A 19670-nucleotide genomic window follows, 5' to 3' on the forward strand; every position below is an offset into this window, starting at 1 on the left:
CTCCGCCAAAGCTTGAAAAATAGTAATGCTGCTTTGAAATTTCTTCTTTCTTTAAATTCTAAAGTAAACTTGAAATGCTTCGTTTTGTTTACCAATGGGTAATCCTGACCCATTTAGTAGCCTTTTCACTCTGGCTGTGAAGGATACTCTTTAAAAGGCTGTGGCAGAGCATACAGTGATGAACTTAGTATTTGGGTGTTTACAAGATTTGGGCCAAAGTTGTTTGACTGAGAAAAGACAAGAAAATTTAAGTCAGTATTCTTATTTTGAGCACAGTATTCTTATTGAACGTGGCATTTGAAAAACCCCACAATTTTAGTGCTATTGAACAATGACATACAGATCACATAAATTAGTGATAATTTATGTTCTGAGTATTGCTTTAAAAAGAACCTGTTCTTACTGTTTTTAAGTACTTCTTCCCGTATGTGCCTCTTGCAGGAGGAGGTAAGTGGCACAGGCACAGCCAATTGAACAAAGACTCAAGGAACTGAACAGAAATTCTCCTGACTATAAGGCAGACTATAAACCAGGTTTTAGGAGTGCAGGTGTGTTTGCAGCCAGGTGAGAGGGCCTGGCCTGCAGCCCTAAGGAGAGGTGGCCCCACATCCTCTGCAGTGGGACTGCAGGAAGGAGCAGGATGCATCCAGGCAAGACTTGGTAGAGGGTTGGGGCAGGGAGTCCAGCTCACAAAATGGGGGCTGTGGAAACAGAGATCATAACATTGTGAGAGAAGAGACTATGTTTGTGGCTGGGTTTTGAATTGATTTTAAGTGACAGAAATGGGAAGTAGGAAAGCTAAAAAGGAGACATTTACTTACACCAGGATCAATAAGATGATGGTTAGCAGCTAGAAGTTTAACTGCTACCACTAGGTATACTGGGCGTAGACATGAAGGTATAACAATGGTATATTGTATTGTATTGTATTGTATTGTATTATATTATATTATATTGTATTATATTATATTATATTACTAGATCTGGAAGTCAATATGTGTGATATTGATAACAAAAGTTGTGTGATCCTCACAGCACAGACACATGAATTCCTTGCTGCTCCTTTCTGCCAATGTTTTTCAGTCTAGAGAAGACCCTCTATTTAAAAGGAGAATATTTCAGGCCTTATATCCACTGAAGAACTGTGCTCTATACAAAACCACCAACAAATGCTGTTAGTTCCCATGGATTGCATGTTCAAGGACTCATTTTATATGTGGTTGCTGCAGATTTTGCATCATCTAAAGATAGTTTTAAACTTCTGAACAGTTGACACCTTAATAGGTTCTGCCTTGCCACCCAAGTGTATCTACAGATCTGTGCAGCCACGGGGCAATTCAGGCCTGTTGGGCAAATTGAGGTGATGAACAGGCTGCTGGAAAAGCCCCCAGCCTGTGCACAGGCTGTGCAGCCAAGCTCCTGCATCTTTGCCAGTCAGGGAAACAGCAGAATCACTCCCTGGCACTGCCTGTCTAGGAACACTCCCTAAATACCCTGAATCTAGTGTGCTCAAGTACTTCTTTTGTACCCCACTATTAAATAGATTATGGATACCACAAGTAGTAAATGACAGACTATAAACAAGGCTCTTGAATTAAACTGCATTTACTAAATGTAAATGATGTTGCTAGAGAGAATTTACCCACAAACTAACCCAGGGATGTCTGGCTGGTTTCCATCAATGACTGCAGAAGGAACAGAAAAGTAAAAGGCCAGTAAGTAGTTACCCATAAATAAATGTGTTAGCATTGACATTAATCTTCAGCTGAATTATGATCTGTTAGGAACACAGAAACAGGAGTGACCTTTCTTCTTCACCAAGCCCAGTCCTCTACTTTTTCAGGGAACCAAACAAAATAAACCCTTTCATATATTGATGATATTTCATTTTTGAAGTCAGGAAGCTGCTCAATCAGCATGTTTTAGAGTCCCTGTCTTTTTTTGGGATAAAACCATGGAATGCACAGTTAGGAATTGTTTGTAGGTTATGGATATAAACCCAGCTAGAAAGGTTTTAAGCTCAAAGAAGCCAAAAGATGGCAGATTTACAGTCTCATGCAATCTTAATTACGCTGCCTTGTGTATGTATTCTTTGCATAAATGATGCATAGGTTATGTGACAAAAATAGTATGGAGTTGCATAAGCAATGTGTCTTTATAAATATGGACAAAAGGTGTCTAACTTTTGACAGTTGACATTGCAGCAAAAGTTTTCTACTGTAGTTTCTTTTTGAAGATAGAACAAAAACTGTCACGTGTCCCTGAGGTGACAGATCTTCAGGCTTGATATGATGAATCATTGGTGACAGACAGTTAACATATGAACTACAGAGCTAGTGCCATAGTAATTACAAAAAATGCCTGCTGTCCCAGGGTGCTGTTGCCTTCTGTAGTGGTGTGGCAGAAATGCCAGCCTGACTGACCTGTCTTCCTCCACCAGCTGCTGCCAGCAATCCTGGGCTCAGCTTGTGATGGTGGTGATCCAGGGGTGAGGGCTTCTCCCTATCAGTCACTGAAGAAAGTTATTTTGTACACAAAGCTGTCAAGAGACTAATTTCCTAATGAATGTCTGGCAAGTGAGACCTTGTCTGCCTGAAAATGAGACAGCTAGTGAAATGGAAAGTGGAAACCTCATCCTGAAATGTAACCCTGTGTGACAGACTGTCCCTGAGATGTTCTTTGAAAAAGACTGTGTAAATGTTGGTGCAAACCTCCTGTGCCTCCATGAATCCCTGACATCTTTCCTGTGACAAAGTGAATCATGATGTTGCTGTGCAGCAGCCAAAGCGGTCTGATGACCTGACTGAACACGAAGCTTAGTTTATGCTCCAGCTTTCAGGCTTCTCACCAAATCTTCTTTTCTCTGTGGAGAGTCACCTGGGCAAAACACCTTGGCATTTTGTACGATGGCAAAAGACCTTTCAGTATTCTATTGGTGTTCCTGTACAGATCCTGTTCAGTTGACACTGTGAAATTATTTTAAATTTACATAAATACTGTTAATGACCATTCTTTATTTCATTTGAATCATAGGATGGTTTGAGTTAGCAGGGACCTTTAAAGACCATCCAAACGAACTCCCCTGCAATGAGCAGGGACTAGATGAGGTTTTTCAGAGCCACATCCAATCTGACCTCCAATGTTTCCAGGGATGGGGCATCCACCACCTCTCTCGGTGTTACCACCCTCATAATAAAAAATTATTTCCTCATATGTTATTTGAGTTTACACTCTTTTAGTTTAAAACCATTACTCCTTGTCCTATTGCTACTGGCCCTATTAAAGAGTTTCCCCGCATCTTTCTTATAAGTCCACTTATTGAAAGGCTTCAATAAGGCCGCTCTTGAGCCTTCTCCAGGCTAAACAACCCCAACTCTTTCAGTGCAGTCTTAAGTGCCAAGAACTTGATGTTTTCACTTCCAAAAGAACTTTGGGATTTCCTGAAATTGCAAGTTGTCTCTTTTCATCACAGCATTGGAAAACATGCAATAGAGAGGATTTATTTCTATTTTCTTGCTAATCCAAGCACCTAAAATGACTCTTGCAAACTGATATGCCCAGCCAGTTTCTAGGATTCCCAAATTTGCTTAGATCTGTAAGATAAAGAGTTATCCATGTTATGCCTTCAACTGAATCTGCTACTTTTTAGAAATAAAAACCCACACAAGAATTGTCACTGGAAAATTTGCAGAGCCTCCACCCTTCCCCAGGCTGGAATTTTCACTCTTCTCTCTTTTTGTCTGTCAAGCTTTGCTCTTGGCTCATTTATCAAATGACAATATGGTTTCTGGCTTTATATAGAAAATCTCTGTGATGAGCCATAGATTTCTCCTCCCCTGGTTCTTCTGATACTGAGATACCAAATGTAAATGTAGTATTGACAGTATTCCCACACCTTAGGAACATATTAGGAAATAAGTTTGCATTCTTTAAATAACTTTTTTTTTTTGGTCTCTTTGCTAGTTTTACCTCAAGCAATGTCATATTTAATACAGTTGCAAAACTTCATATTTCATTTTAGCATTTAGCAGAGATCGGACATGATGCATTAATCATAAAAGCAGTACAGTTTTTTAGTATGACTTTTCTAAATTACCTTCTGGTGTTTCCATTTGTCAGTTTGGGTAATTCTAGTATCAGTTTCTACTTCCCTCTTCTCTTCACAGGAATACAAACTGGTATCCAGTAATTATTCTTAAAAAATGTTTTACCTTCAGTTGTTCAGTCAATTGCTTATTTGCCAGAATAACAAAATATTAAGGAGAATGGTGCTGATTTATCATTACTTTAACTGTTTTGCATCATAATATAAAAATTATAAATTAGATAACTACTGCTAAATTTCAAACATTCCTGTAACCAAAGAGCTCTAATAATGATTAACCAGAGCACCCACTATCAAGCAGCATGCTCGAAACATTGATAATGTTATGAACAGATATTCCTTCATAGTACAAGGCTCCTAAAAGATTGTTTCAACACTTCCAGTGAAGCATCCCAGGGTCCATTGACCAAGAGCAGGCATTTACAATGACCGTATCACACAGCAGGTGTAAAAATGGCTAGTGTCAATCAGAAGAATGGATTCTAAAAAACCACATTTTTAAGCAAGTACTATGTTCATAATAGTGCATTTTAAACATAATAGTCCGAGGAAAATAATACGTAAAAGGAACACGAGCATAAAGTATGGAGTAGAAGGCCCTAAAATAAAAAAAGACAGAACCCCTGAACTGCCAGCAGGTACCTGTGAATCAGGCAGTCCCATGGCCAAATCTTCCAGTAGCAGACAGAGGAGAGGAGCAAGGCACCTCAGTCTCTGCAGGTCAACTTCTGAGCTCCAGCACGGGGCAGGGCATCATCAAGGGTCACAGGGTGCTATTCTTATCTAGAGAGCTGTAAAAGCTAAGACAGATCAGCTAGGCAGTCTTGATGTAATCTAAACCAGCAAATCTTCAAGTGGATAATATTATGAAACAAAATTACAAAACAGATTCCCTTAGCTTTGGTGGACGTGGGAAAGAAACCTGAGACCATTAATTGTGTTGTCCTTGTGAAGGAAATGAGAGCAGCTAGAAAATTGTGTCACTAAAATGGAGAAAATTCTGTTTCTCGGTACAAAATAGAATTACTTTAATTTTTTTATATATAAAAATCATCCTTGGAGCCATTATTCTCATTTAATGACAAGACTCACTTATGTCTGTATATGAATAAATTTCTGGAAACTTAGATCAGAGTCTGGTTTATAGATTTAGACATGAAAAGAGCTGATATCTTGAGCAACCTCCTGTTCAATAGCAGCCTTTCCCCTCCAAAAGCACCACCTCCACTAGACACTGTTAAACTCAGCTCTGACCTGAATGAAGAAAGTCATTCTGTTACATGACTTGTTACAAGCCATTGCTGTTACATGACACAACTGATGCTAACAAACTGGTGATGGTCACAGCCACCTTCCTGTCGAGCTGGCTGCAAGTGACGCTGGAGGCACAGGGTAAAGGCACATGGGAATGCACTCAGGAGTGTGTGCAGCGAGAGGCTGTCAGGTGTTCATGCACAAATAGGGAAAGGAAAGTTGCAAAAGGCATCAAGGGTGCTCCAGTGAAGTCTCTTTCAGGATGGGAGTGTGGTTTCAGCAAGAATGCTGCCAAAAATAAATCTGGAACCCTGAGCAAAGAAGGTAACTATTCTTTTGTGTGTGTGCTTTAATTCTCTGGTGTTCAAGAAAGACTTTTACATCGTCTGTAAGTAAGTAGGTTTGTATTAAGGCATCTAGCTTCAGTTCCCTCCCCTCCCCCCATTTTTGTTCTTTCCTGTCTCCTGCATGCTGTAGTTGCAGGACAGAAATCTTTTTGAAGAGAATCAAATGTGTTATGCTGTCATACTCTATTGCACAGGTGATACCTGAGTCTCACCGTGCAGTTTCACATGTAATTAGCTTGCTGTTACTGTCAACAGAGATTTGAAATCAGAACTAAGCCCTGTGAGAAACTGTTTCCTGCCAATGCTCTCATTGGCATGAATTTCCCTCTGCTATTATTTATAGGGCTAGACATAAAAAGGAGAACAGTTGGATCTAATTTATTTACTGTAGATGCTCTTCGGAAGAAAAGTGTTGTTCAGCCAATGAAAATGCTGTTTTCCTACTTTTACTGATAATAAAATTCACTATCTGCTTCCAAATTACCATAAAGAGGACAATGAGGAAAAAGCACTTTACAAAATGTGCAAATGATATGACAGCCTGTGCAACAAGAGATGGGAGAATAAAATCAAATTTTCATCAGCTGTAATAATTCTTGCACTTGTTTTCTTGGCTTGAAAAGGGGTCCCTAACTTAACTGAGCAGCTCATCAGCTATATCTGAATGATGAACTGGAGGAGCCTACATCTGAAGGACTTCCTTCCTCAAAGATGAAAATTCAAAACAGGGCGAATACCCTTTCTTTAACAGGCAGATTAGGCCAAGCCAAGAGAGCCAAAGTAATTGTGAGTGAACATCTTGATACAGTCATTCTCTGCCAGGTACAGCATCACTGTTCATGCTAGATCCTCAGTTGTCCTTATTCAGCAGAGAGTTCCTGGCAAGAAAGTGGGTGTTGCATCACTGATGTTCCTGTGCAACAATTAATTGTACCAGGGCTGGGCAGTTCTGACTACAGGAATTACAGTCAGTCCCTATGGCCTACTTCCCATCAGAGTACAGGGGTCATGGAATGCAAAATTGGGGCCAAATTATTTCACTGGTGGCTGGAACTCAGCTATTTGCCATGTGCATTACAATAGTGAGTTTACTTTTTCTAAGTGCTGAATTACTGCCCTGGGAGATGCACACATGCGTTCCAGATCAGAATTCAGAGTTTAGCCTAATATTATGTTTTTTAAACACATCTGTGATCTATTATGTTGCTGGGTAATGATTTTCACAGAATCATTGTTATTTTATATGTAAAGAAATGACACTGTCTATATCAGTCTCAGCATGCTATTGCAAAGAACACATCTGAGTACTAAAGTGCTTCTTGCTATGGGCAAAAATATTACAGGTCATTAAAATGTTTAAGTATTAAGAGGAAAAGTTATAAAAAAATTACAGGAACATACATGGAAATTTTAGGAGCTGGGACCAGAGACTTCTAGATAGTAATTTTAGTTACAAAATGTGTTAGAAAAGTAAGACAAACACTGGAAAAGCATTGTAGAAACAGCATTATATGCCTAAATTAGATATATACTTGGTATATAAATGCTTGAAACTTGCATTCAGTTCTAACTCAGCAACAATCCTTTAGTATATTAGGAATCAAAAATGCAATGCCAGAATCAAGCAGCAGTTTATTTTTTTGTATTCCAGGAGTTACTTGTTTTAATCCTTTCAAGAGCCTCAGACTATTTTTGTTCTAACATAAGTCTCTGAGGAAATTTCTCATATCCACCAAAAAAAAAAAAGGCCAGATTGGGTAAGTAATATTGTAATTTAATTTCAGTGTTCCTAAACTATACTTGACTTCAGTTTGGACCTGGATACTTGAACACAGGCAACTGTTTTGAAAGAGTCTTAATGTTTAAATCCTTCTACTCACTTACTGAAAGGGTACTTCGAGATGAGAAAAGTCTTTCCAGAATCTAAGCCTGGTCTTTGGGCTCATTCTTGAGATAACAGCCAAATTTCATTTTAATCCCAACCGGAAAGGAGTGAAGACTGCCTGCCTCTATCACATAAAATTTTCTTGTGGATGGGAAGCATCTTTGCATAGGGAGTCAGAGAATTTGCAAAGATTGGTGAGTATTTATTTAAATTTCTATTGTTACCTGTTCTGCAGTTGGAGAGCTGTACTGCTGTAACTCTTCCACTTCAAAGCAATTATGCCTGGTTTCAGCGTGCGTGAAAGGCTGGTGCAGCTCTTGTGCTCCTGTTTTATGTAATCCATCCTTCTTTAAGAGGTGCAGTGCTTTGCCTGAGGTATGCTGAGGCAACATTCCTTCATCTTTCCAGATGTACTGCAGTGCACTGATAATAATTATCCTGCACAGTGTCAAATAGCAAGGAATTCCTGCTGTAAATAGGTGCAGATGTAGATATGTGATGCAAGGTATGTAGGTTCTTGAAAGGGCATGAGAATTACTGATTCATATGGAGCCTGAACTCTAAGTGCAACCAATAGATCATGATTATTATACTGTCTATCCAGTACAACATGTCTGTATTCAGCTTTCCAGCTATGTTTACAAAGCTCTGGGCTTTTAGGAACTTAAACACTGCTGACACTTCTCTCTGACTTAACAGCACCCTAAAATGTTTGCTGGCCTGTCTCTTGGTTATCACCCATCTCATGGTTACAGATTTTACCCAGGCATACGTGTGACTCTGTGGGTTCCTTAATAATTTTCTGTCATTATTAATACCAGAGTCTCCTCTTAAGTGCCCTTATTCATTAATCTCCTTTTAATATAAGTGAAAGTCCAGTACATCTAATTCAACTAACGAGATTCTGAACTCAGTGTACTGTATCTCTGATCTGCCCTGGATTGTTATTTTCTGAATTTATACTGAATGTGTCACTTTTACATATTCTGTAATGCAGAAGACTCCAGCATCCATTTCCAGTCAAAGACTAAGGCAATATTTAGACCCAAAAGGTTTTAACTGTAAGAAAATTATCAGAGGTCTGATCCAAACACATCAGGACTTTTGATTTTACTGCATCCTTGTTGTTCAAAGATTACTTTGATAATTTTGACTCAATTTCCAAATTCTTCAGTTGCTTTGTATTAATACAGAATCAAGGGTAAAATCTGCCATTCAGTTCTGGACAGTTTAGCAGTCTGTTCCACTCTTAATCCCAGTTTATCTGTTTTGAGTTTGGTATTTGAACTACTCTTTAAATATGTCTATTTGTTAAACTGAATGTTTTCAGTTAAGGAAAATGAAGTTTTTCCAGGCTATGGATTCCCAAGTTACCCTGCCTTTCATAGAAACCCTTCACTCTATGACAACAAAGTATATTTCATAAAATTCAAGTTTTTAAAGCAGAAAGCAGAAATTACCTACCTTACCTTTGATTAGACTAAGATAAAAGGCACAGAGTTTGTGGCGCCCATACTGGCAAACAAGATATTATTAGAAGACTTTCTAATTTAGTATGAGCTAATAATTGACTGAACACTTGGACAAGAAAGAAAATCTCAGTACCCAGGAGCTGAATACGATTTTTCATATTTCAAAATGAAATTAAGTTTCCAAATTTGATTTAATTTGGTGCAAACTATTCCATTTAATGCTAAAGAAGCATTTTTAATTGAAGTGATTGTCAAAACAATGACACAAATTGATGTGTAAATCCCATAGAGAAGGTGAGTATCATACTACTGCTCCTGAAGAGGTCAGTGCATACCTCACAAAAATCTAACTCTTACCTGTGACCTGTGTTTGAGAGGAATTCTCCTCTCCTCTGCAAATTCAGGTTTCTGCCTCACAGCAGTGACCTGACCATCAGTCCCTTTCGCTGGAACAGTCACACTTTGTAAAAAATACTTAAATATTCATGGAGCCAGCTGGTGAGAGAAAAACAATGCTCTAGTCTGATGGTTCAGTAATACTCCTGGGGAGGGTGGAGGTGTTAGTCCCAGTCCCAGTGAATGTGTAATTATTTATACAAAGTAGAACAGTGTCAACAGGAGAAGTGACAAGTCCTGTCTCCCAAAAAGTTTCCTTGCAGGAATGGAGAAGTCTAAAGAAACAATAACACATTTGCCAGAAATCTGCCAGGTATAGTTAACAACAGTTTAAACAAACTCTAAAAATAATTTACAGATTATGCCTGAAATAGCTAAGTTTTGGATGAATAGATGTTCTTCCACATCTCTGAGACAGACCTTGTTCCTCATATTAAGTGAACAGACCTTTCATCCTCCAAAGCAAAACAGCTCTTAAAAATAGAAATCATTCAGAACATATTTTAAGAACTTAGCATCTTATAACATCATACCTCCATCCTTGCTCCTATTGACATCAATGGAAGGAAAACCAGTATTTATATGTCCCACAAGCCGATCTGTCTCTTGGAGAATGCTGCTCTATAATGGTTTGTGTCTGACAGGAATAAAGAACTCTTGAGATCTGCCTGCCAGTTGAATAGCCACGGCTGTATGGAGCTCCAGGGGTAATGTTTGTGCAGAGTCTCGCTAAAAGCATCATGCTAGGCAGGGTTCTTCGGCACAAATGAGTTTTCATTGGACCAGCTAAAAGACAGACAATGTTTCAGGCAACAAATTCTCATTCAGGAAGGCAGAAGGAGCAAGTTTAACGTATGTGGAGGCTGAGAAGAACTGGTCTCACTTTATTTGTGAATTAGACAGTGTGTCACAATTTTCTAACATCTTCTTACAGTTCATATGAGTTTCTGTTAGAGAACTCAAAAAAACCATAGATTGTTCTCGTGCATATGACTGACCTACAGACACCTAGCTTGACAAAAATGGCATCAGGAATTAGAAATTCCCTACCTCTGGCTTTAAAAAATGAGTAAAAAAATCCCTAAGAAGTTTAAGCTTTAGTCATCAAAACCAGAGCTGCCTGAAAATTGTTTTTAAAGCTTAGCTGTAAACAGTGTTGTAATAATACATATTATGGTAAGCATAGAGTCATATCCCTTTTATTAGTCATATGTTTTGCCAATAAAATGACTTCCATAAAACAAAAAAAAAATCAGTGTGGAAGGCCTTTCAGAGGACTGTATAATTAAAGCACAGTAGTTTCTGCCATCTGGAAAGAAATTCTTGACTGCAGAGCAATACATGACCTGTATCCTTTAAAACATATGTTTTCAGATGAAAGATTTTCAAAGAAAATTTTGAATGAAAGCTGATGCAAAAGCAGAAAAGACTGTCTTGAAACTCAGAGATGGATGGGACACAGCAGATTTCTGCATCCACACATCTTATGTAAAAGCTGTAAAGTGCAGGCAGCTGTCAGCAAGAGGTAAGTATCCACCAAGTGATGTTGTCATGAATACTCAAAAGTTAAGGAGTTAAATATTACATGGGCTCTGGTAGATGAAAAGAGAATGACCAAGCAGCAAGTACTGCATCAAATCTAGTATATGTAGCTGATGCTTTTAAAGTACAGTAATATGTCCATCCAGATTTTGAGTTAAAGATGAAAAAAACTTAGATTATTACAAAAAATGAAAAAGTTTTAGTACTTTTAAAGCCATAGCAAGGAAATGCAGAATTTTTGAGTCCACTGGCATTTTTCCCATGTGGTGCAGGGCAGCATTTCAGGCCTCTTCTTTTAGGAAGAAATCAAATTTTGTCAAAGAGAGACTGAGGCAGTGGCAGTGATCATAAAGCTGGATGATAACACCACATTCCCATTGAAATTCAGTGTGAAACTGGTGTCTTTCAAATATGCTCCAATGCCTCTCCACTCAATTCCTTGAGTCAGGGACAATTTACCCAGTGTTAAAGGGAAGAAAGAGAGGCACAATTGTATTCTGAATATAGTCCACATTTGGCATGTAGACAAAACTAAGTGCAGACACACAGATATGTACAGAAACACTATGAGCAAGTGCCATGGATGTGTGTATTTTTGGAGGAAGCAGCATTTCTCTGTTCCACTCACTGCTCTGCTGCATTCACCACAGCACCATCCACAAAACCCAGCCCAGCTCAGGAACCAGACTTTGAGATCATGGGATGAGTGTCCCTGGCCTTGGGAAATGAGTGCCAGGAGGCACTGCCTAGCTGAGGCTGAGGTGTCCTTCAGACCAGGGTATCCTGTAGGCTGTCCCTGGCCACATGCTCACAGGAAACAAGCTGCTCTCCTGGCCCAGGGTGTGCAGGGAATGTGGATGTAAAGCTCTCTGCAGGTTTAGTTTATAGCTGCCTGTCCTTGGGTATCTGATCTGGGTTTTCAATCACGATTTCATAACTCTGTCCAGCCTTGCCCTGCCTGTGGGGCGTGGCTGTGGCATGCTGAGTGCAACCTGTCTCCTTGCCTCAGCTTACTCTGGTGGTGGTCGAGGGTGTGAGGCTGGGATGGTGGCACTGCACAGCAGGAAGCATGAGGCTGGGATCCCTGGGGAGCTGGGGCTGTGCAGCTGCAGGATATGGGTTGATGAAGGTTTTGCATTGTAGCTCAAAGACCCCTGAGGCCTGGCACCTCTGCATCATTTTTGTCCTTCCTGTTAAGTCTGTGGGTGTCAGATGAATTCTCTGTAGGCTTAAGATAACTCTTAACTGAGCATTGGTGAGAACACTGCACTGTAACACCAGCTGGACCAGAGAATTACTGCCCCCAGTAGTCAAAGCTGAGCAACAGCTTACAACTATGTTATTTTGTTGACAGCTAGTCCCAAAGCAACTGATAGTTTTGCAACTTGATCTCTTCATGGAAGTAAATAAGGGAATGTGAGAATTTTCAGAAATTTTCTTCAGTTAAGGGAAAATGTGGAGAGTTTTATTTCCTCCATTATATTCCCGTTTCTTCTATTATGTTCCCATCATAAAATAAAAATCTTTGAATATACAATTATAAGTGAGGTCTGAAATTAAAGATTTAGCATCTGTATATCCTGGAGATAGTTGTCCTTCCTGCCTATAAAGGGCTGTATGAAACCCCCAGACTTCTGTTGTAATTTGTGTAAGAGGAATTGTAAACATATCACTGAAATTCACCCTGCTAAAACCTTCTGAGAAGTGTTGTAGATGAGAAAACTCCCTGTCATGTGAAGCCTTTCTATTTTTATCATGTCAGTAGGAAGGGTCACCATTTACTGTATTAGCTATAACCTAATGAGAAGTGTCCTGTGGCAAATCCAGGACTGGAACTGCTGGACAGGTTGTGGTGGTTCTATTATTAGAAACCTGTTACATTTGACATTGAGCATAAAAGATGGGGCTCATACTGCAGAACATTTCTTATACCCCTGAGAGTAAATCCAAGCAGTTGTTACCAGAAAAGATGCCGAAGCCTCTAAGTTCTCCTGGACTGGACTAGCAAGTCGATCAGTAATGTTGAGATATGTAAAATCTGTTGACAAAGAAATGATGACTGATATCCTAAGAACACAATCTAATGACAAAAACCAGTAAATCTTGCTATTGGCGGAGCAAATTCTTCAGAGACCAGAATTTCACTCTCAAAGGATATTTTGTATCTTGACAGGTTGTGTGTTGACCTATGTAATGTGTCTGAAACATCCAGAAAAGCTTTCCTTATAGCCATGTGTGATGGAATAGAGAGCAGCTCTGGATTGTGGCTGTGCCCAGGACAGACTTATTTGAAAGATGAACAGTGGACAAGAAAACACAGCTGTCTCGAGATTGCTGTATGATCTTTGACAGTAGGTTTGGACTGAAGTGTCACTGGAAAAAGTGAATGGGAGTTCCCCAGGAGAACGTGAAGGCCACGGCAAGCCAAGAGCAGGTGTCCGTGTCTGTCACTGAGAGGATGAGTGTCAGCTCTGCCCTACAAACAGCATAGCCAGTCCAACAGCTCCTGCAGTAAGCTAGCATGCAGGGATTGAATCATAGCACTGTTACAGTACTCCAGTTAACACTGCAATGTTAGAGCCAAGAAGGGGACTGCAGTATTTCAGAAAGTACATTTTAATGCCTAAGGTGTTGAAAACTGTAGCATGAAATATATGTGCATTGTTTGACATCAGCTGGGAATATGGTAGGCAGGTTCTATGAGCACGGGTCAGTCTGAAACCTGAGTGGCTCAGTAAAAGAGTTGTTCCCATCCAGTAGGCAACATACTGGCTGTGGCAGGGTGGTCATGGCATTGTGCCAGCCAGGTGTGTGCCTTATGGCTACCTTGGGCTTTACCAGGGCTCATCTATCTCACTTGTTCTGGGCCAGGAAGGAGCCATTTCTGAACTGATGGCTTTCAACACTCAAATGGGAAATGTGAAATCCTGCATAGGAAGATACTTTCAGATTTATTTTTTTTTTCCCTTCTTGCCTGTTTTTTTTTCTTTGCTTGTTTGTCACACTAGTTTTAAACTAATATGTAAGTCTAATAGCTTTGTTAATCTGCATCTGCTGTGGTATGCATGTGATCAAGGAAACAGATCAAATTAACTTATTTTAGTCAATTATGTTTAAGTAAAAAGTCAACATGGCAAGATGCATACTCTCACTCTGACTGACTTATGTTCAAATTTAAGTTCCAGGAATGTCTAAGAAGGTGTCGTCATCCCCTTCAAAATGGTTTTGTTTTGTTTTGTTTTGTTTTTTTCTTATTGGATTATATCAGCAAGCAGCTGCCTCTAAGGCATTATTTTTGCCAGACGGCCAAGCTCTCTGTGCCAGCTTCTCCCTTAGAGTGTTCTATGGATGGGGCATCCCTTCCAAATCAGCCCAGGGGACAGTAGCGGTGCCCAGTTGAGGTGCCGCAAAGGGCAGCACTTCCACCAGTGCCAGGGCAAGCGGGGCGCTGGAGGCGCCTGCCGGGGGCTCCTGTGCTCCCTCCTGGCGCTGCAGATGAGAAATGCAGCGCCAGCTCCCATGGACAAAACGCGTCCGTGCCGGAGCCGTCCGGCCCTCTCCGGCCCCAGCCCAGCCGCACCGCAACCGGGCCAGACCCGGCCCCGTTCCCGTTCCCGGCCCAGCCACACCGGCCCCGCTACACCGGCCCCAGCCCCGGCACACCTGGCCCGGCTCCAGCCCCGGCACACACTGCTCTGCTCCTGCTCATCCGTGTGCATGTGCTGGGGCAGATTATAACAATCTGAATTATCCGATATTTTTTTCAATTTATGTGAATAATTTGTTTTGCCTTGTTCATTTCAAGCTGGTGAAATTGAGGACTCCATTCTACTCAGACGTCAGAGCACTGAAGATACTGGAATCGGCTGGAATAAACTTTCTAAGCATTTGAAGCATTAGAAAGCAAGCATTCTTTACCCGTGCAGGACACACAGAGGATATATTTATTTTTTTTTTCATTCTGTGTGTTTCGTGAGGCTTTACAACAAGGTATTTATCCATCGTAACCATACATATTCATTAAAATGTGGTTCTTATTTAATACATAAACATTACTTTCCTAGAACTAATTTGTATGTATCCACCTTCCACTGGAAGTCCTTTTTTGGTCCTGTAGAGTCATAAAAAGGGTCTCTGGTGGTTGTATTCACTGAAGGCTTTGATATTAAAGGTGACTTTCCCTTGAACTTTTTCTTTGGGCACGTGCTGTTACTTCTTTGTTACATGACTTGCAAAAAACCACTGCAGTCCTTTTTATCTGTTTCTCCACTGGTTCCAGCCATGTTTATCCTCCTGTGGTCATATTTTAACATTCATTTATCTTTTTTTTTTTGTCATTTAGTCTTTAAGCTCCATCCAGCAACTTCAAGGAAACTGAAAAATTCTATTCTCTATATCATTTATCATTGATGTCTGAGTTGGAAAATGAAGGTTTGTTTTCTTAAAACTGAGTAAGACCAAATCTTGTCTAGGAAACTCCTGCTGGTTGACCTCAGTGTCCTCCACGGGTCCGCTGGGCACAGACTAATGCTGCAAAACTTTCTTCTGAACAGCAGGTCTGAATCTCTTTATTCTGAGGTTCACTTGGCACAGCAGGCAGGCAGGGCTGTGGCTGCCGGGTTCTCAGGCTGCTTTGACTCGTGTGTGGGAGCTGCCCTGGTGGGATCATGTGGCTCCGTGCCACGGATGGACTGGCGCAGCACAGAGATGTGCTGTGCCACACTGCATTCCTGCTGCCTCCCCTGTGCCAGTACTGCACACAGGGATGTGATTAGGAAATAGGAGGGGAAAAGAGCTTTTCACAAATCAGAATTATTCTCCAGCCTGTTTGAGCCTTCCGGGCAAAATGCCAAGGGAAGAGAACTGAGTCTGGTGCTTGTTTGTGAATTTAGCTCAGGAATCACTTGTGAAGGGAACCGCCCTACTGCTGACCTTTTATAGTGCACATGGGAAAGTTGTCACCGTAGACTTCATTTACCACCCTGTTTGTTGCAGATTGTTTAATTCATGAGCTAGTGGTGGACTGAAGTGGTTTTTGAAACAAAGAGTATTGAGTAGTAAGTTGGAAGTCACTCATGTCTGGGACATACCTGGCAGTGTTGCCCAGACACTGAAACTAAAAATCATGACAATTCCAGAGCCTGAAAATCATAATTATTTGTTAGTTATATGCGCATATTTGGCTAATGAATAACATTCCTTGGGGTTATTTAAAAGCAGCAATGAAATGTGTTAGAAACTGCTAGGTGAACATCTAGTACTTTCCACAGAGGATTTGCACTCCAAGCCACAACTCCTGTAAAGGGGAGAGGGCCAGATTCACTGTGGGTCTCCAGTAGCTCTGCTTGGAGAAAGTCACTGTGACTTTCAGAAGAGAAAGCAGCGATTACTACACTTAGTAATATTTGTAAGTCCACCAGTTCATTTGCTTTGTGCAAACCCACGTAAGAATCTGCCAGCAGTCAAAATCAATATATCTTTTAAACTCTGTGGGGTTGATTTTATTTTTTCTATTTTTTTGTTGTTTTAGTAAGGAAGACTTTTAAAATGTCTTTTTGGTAACAGCTGGAAACCTCAAACAAAAGTATGTAGGGCACCACCAACTTTTTATAAATGTTGCTGTCTGAACATACTTACCAGGTATGTAATTAAGCTTTATGTCTGAATATAAGAATATACTCATCACAGCTTGTAATGGAGTTATTTACAATTTGCCGTTTCTTATATCAATTCACTATATTCTTTGGAATAATGGTCATCTCAGTAAAAGCAGATCTGAAGATACACTAGCTGTATATTCCCTCTGAGGTGAAAGGGCTGCCAAGTGCTAAGCTAGTTGGGACTTTAAATAATATTCATTTAACAGCCTGAACATTCCATTTTGAGCAGGTTTCCCACTCTCATATATTAGTTCTCTGTGTTTTACTGAACACAGTTATGTCAAATTATTTTTTTATTGTCCAAAGAACATCTGAACTTTAGAATAAAAGAAATGGCATGCTTCTGTTGAGGCAGGATATAGTTTGAAGGAAAGTGTTTGATTGCGAGGGGCAAAGTTGTTCTTCATAGAATATCTGGCTTCTCTGTTTAAGTTTTGAGTCTATATTCTACAGAAATAAATATTCTTTTTAACTGTGTTGGCTGGTGAATATATTTTTTAGTGCTCACTGATTCTGGTTATTTACTGTTCCAAACTCTTTCTCTTCAAGCTATGATTTTCTACTACACTACAAGAAACATTTTAATCTTGTAATTGGTACAAATGGAAACTCTGCAGCTTTATTTCATTACTAAGTTGGTGCATTTCTAACTATACAAATATATTTTGCTCTTTGTTTTGTATTAAAATTTTTCAGACAATGCCCTGAGAGTGCTTTAAAGTGCTACAGCTGAGGAGGGAATGTGAGTCTTGGGTGCTGGAGTGTAGGACACTGCCTTAGGGCTGGATGGCAGGATCTGCTGTGCCAGACTCTTACTGGCAGCATTTCCCTGGCACTGTCTGCTCATTAAGGCTCTGCTTCTATAACACACTTAAACACAAGGAAAAGTTCCCCCCACCAATGAACAAAGATAAGTATATAGTCCTATTAAAGGTAAGCATGTGCTTATGAGCTTCACTAAATTTTGGATAATGAGAGATTCAGCCTATATGTACAAAGGTATCAGAGAAGATGCCTAGGGACCTGTTTACCCTTTGCTCATTATTTGTATTATTTCTGAGGGCTACAGATACTGCTGCTTGTTATCCACCCCACTGACATTTCCTACTTGTCTTTCCAAGTGCTGCTAAAAAGAAAAGCTGAGATTTTGGAACACTAGTGAGTGCCAGTGATTGAATTCCATAGCCCCAGGACTGTGGATGGGGAGAGCCCAGCATATAAAGAAGGGGGAAAAAAATCAAGGATTTTTTTCTTATACATGTGACATTGCCCAGTTTCTCAGGATAGCAGAGGAGAGAGGGAGAAAATAGACATTTTCTAGCAAACTAGAGTATAATATTGAAAAGTATGCTTAACACCAAAAATGAAAGAAAACTACATTTTCATGTTTCATCAGTCAGAAGGGACAGGAAAGGATTAGATCTTGGACACAGGAGAGACTCAGATTAGAAAACTCTATAAAATTGCTTACTCTCCAAAAAGATTGTGTGACATGTTTGTTTTGCTTCTATAAAACATGCTTCTTGTACCCAAAGGCTGTGCTCCCTGGCAAGAGCAATATTTCCAGCTCCCCACTAACAGAAGCATACTGCCACTTCTGATAAGCAATCTGCCGTGTAGTAGAGGGTTTCTGATGCAGAAAGTGCATCTGTAGTGTCTTCCCCAAAGGCTCTTGTCACTGCAGCCAAAATTTAGCCTTAGCATTAATACTGATTTGCTCTACATTTTTATCAGCTTTTAATTTTTAATGTGTTTCATTTCCACTCACAGATCCTGCTAAACTTACATGATCCTATGCTGAGAGAATAAAATCTGAAGGCAATTCTTGTGTGTCAGATGTTCCTTTGTTCCTCCTCAAATACAGTCCTGACTTTTAGGGTCATTTGTCAGAGAAGTGATGTCATGGTAAAATATAGATTGCCTTCAGATTTCCAGTAGATTAGCAGAGTAACTACAGATCCATCACAGCTGAAAGCTGAGGTACTGACCTCAATAAATTACCTGTCCTAGCAGCTGTAACTTTTGCTGCCTACCATTCCTCTCAGTGTTTTGCCATCTCCACTGGCTTCATGAGTTTTGTGGTTTTCCTCCAGCATGTTCATGTCCAGCAGTCAGATCCAGAGTTTACTGATAACATTATGAAAACCGTTAAGTGTTAACATGAGGATGCAGTCTTGTGAAGCACTTGTTTATTTGCAGGATGTAGTCTTGAAGCATCTGCTTCCAAGGGGACAATGGAGGTTTTTGCTGGGATCATCAAATCCTTTAAGTCATTGCCACATTTAAAAAAGGATGTACAAAGTCTGCAAATAAGAATCTCAAGAATTTTAGAATTTTGGAAGGAATTCAGCAGACCTCAACTAGAAGATCCTACAGTTTTCCACTGTGTTCAGTCTTCTCACGGTATCAGGGGAGCCTGCAATTTTACTGGGATATATCCTGTCCCGCTGAATTTCAACAGAAAAGGCTTAAGGCAGATACTTTATGTAACTGCAGTTCACTGAGTGCCTTTTGGTGCCTGACTTGGACTGAAAACAGTATTTTGCCATCCTACTCTGCCAAATGGGAAACTTTACTTGATGCCAAATAGACCTCTTCATTTTGTAGTCAATATTTTGCTGTGATTTTTGACACTGCTATTGCTACTAATTTCACGATTTTTCGGTGAGCACTGTAGGCTGACCACTAACCTAATACATATTAATGTATTAGATCTTAATATAACAGGGATATCTATCATTAATTAGTTAGCAGAGAACTAAAATAGTAAAGAATGCTATTTTATTGCTTTAAAATAAAACAGACAACAAAATGGCAATGATACTTTTGGTAGTATAGAGTTTTCAGAAATACCAACATCCCTATACAACAGCTGAATGTTCTTGTACTCATGCTAGCATCATCTGTGTTTGAAGAGAACTACATTCAACACATTTCTGATGCTACAGGTGTCACAGTAAATTATACTAAGAAATGAGAAAAACCTTTATAAATGCATTTCTGCAAAAA

At 39.9% G+C, this 19670-nt stretch overlaps 1 long non-coding RNA gene across 1 annotated transcript; it reads left to right on the forward strand.

Annotated features, from left to right (window-relative positions):
• Positions 1-7536: 7536 nt before the first annotated feature.
• LOC106628382 (uncharacterized) lies at positions 7537-15728 on the forward strand. Its single transcript, XR_001331762.2, has 3 exons — positions 7537-7785; positions 10834-10984; positions 14807-15728. It is a non-coding gene; the product is annotated as an uncharacterized LOC106628382 (long non-coding RNA).
• Positions 15729-19670: the final 3942 nt, after the last annotated feature.

The sequence above is a fragment of the Pseudopodoces humilis genome, chromosome 11 (assembly GCF_049639895.1).
Source record: "Pseudopodoces humilis isolate 2021_Gansu_Grassland_sample_001 chromosome 11, ASM4963989v1, whole genome shotgun sequence".
Taxonomy (NCBI): domain Eukaryota; kingdom Metazoa; phylum Chordata; class Aves; order Passeriformes; family Paridae; genus Pseudopodoces; species Pseudopodoces humilis.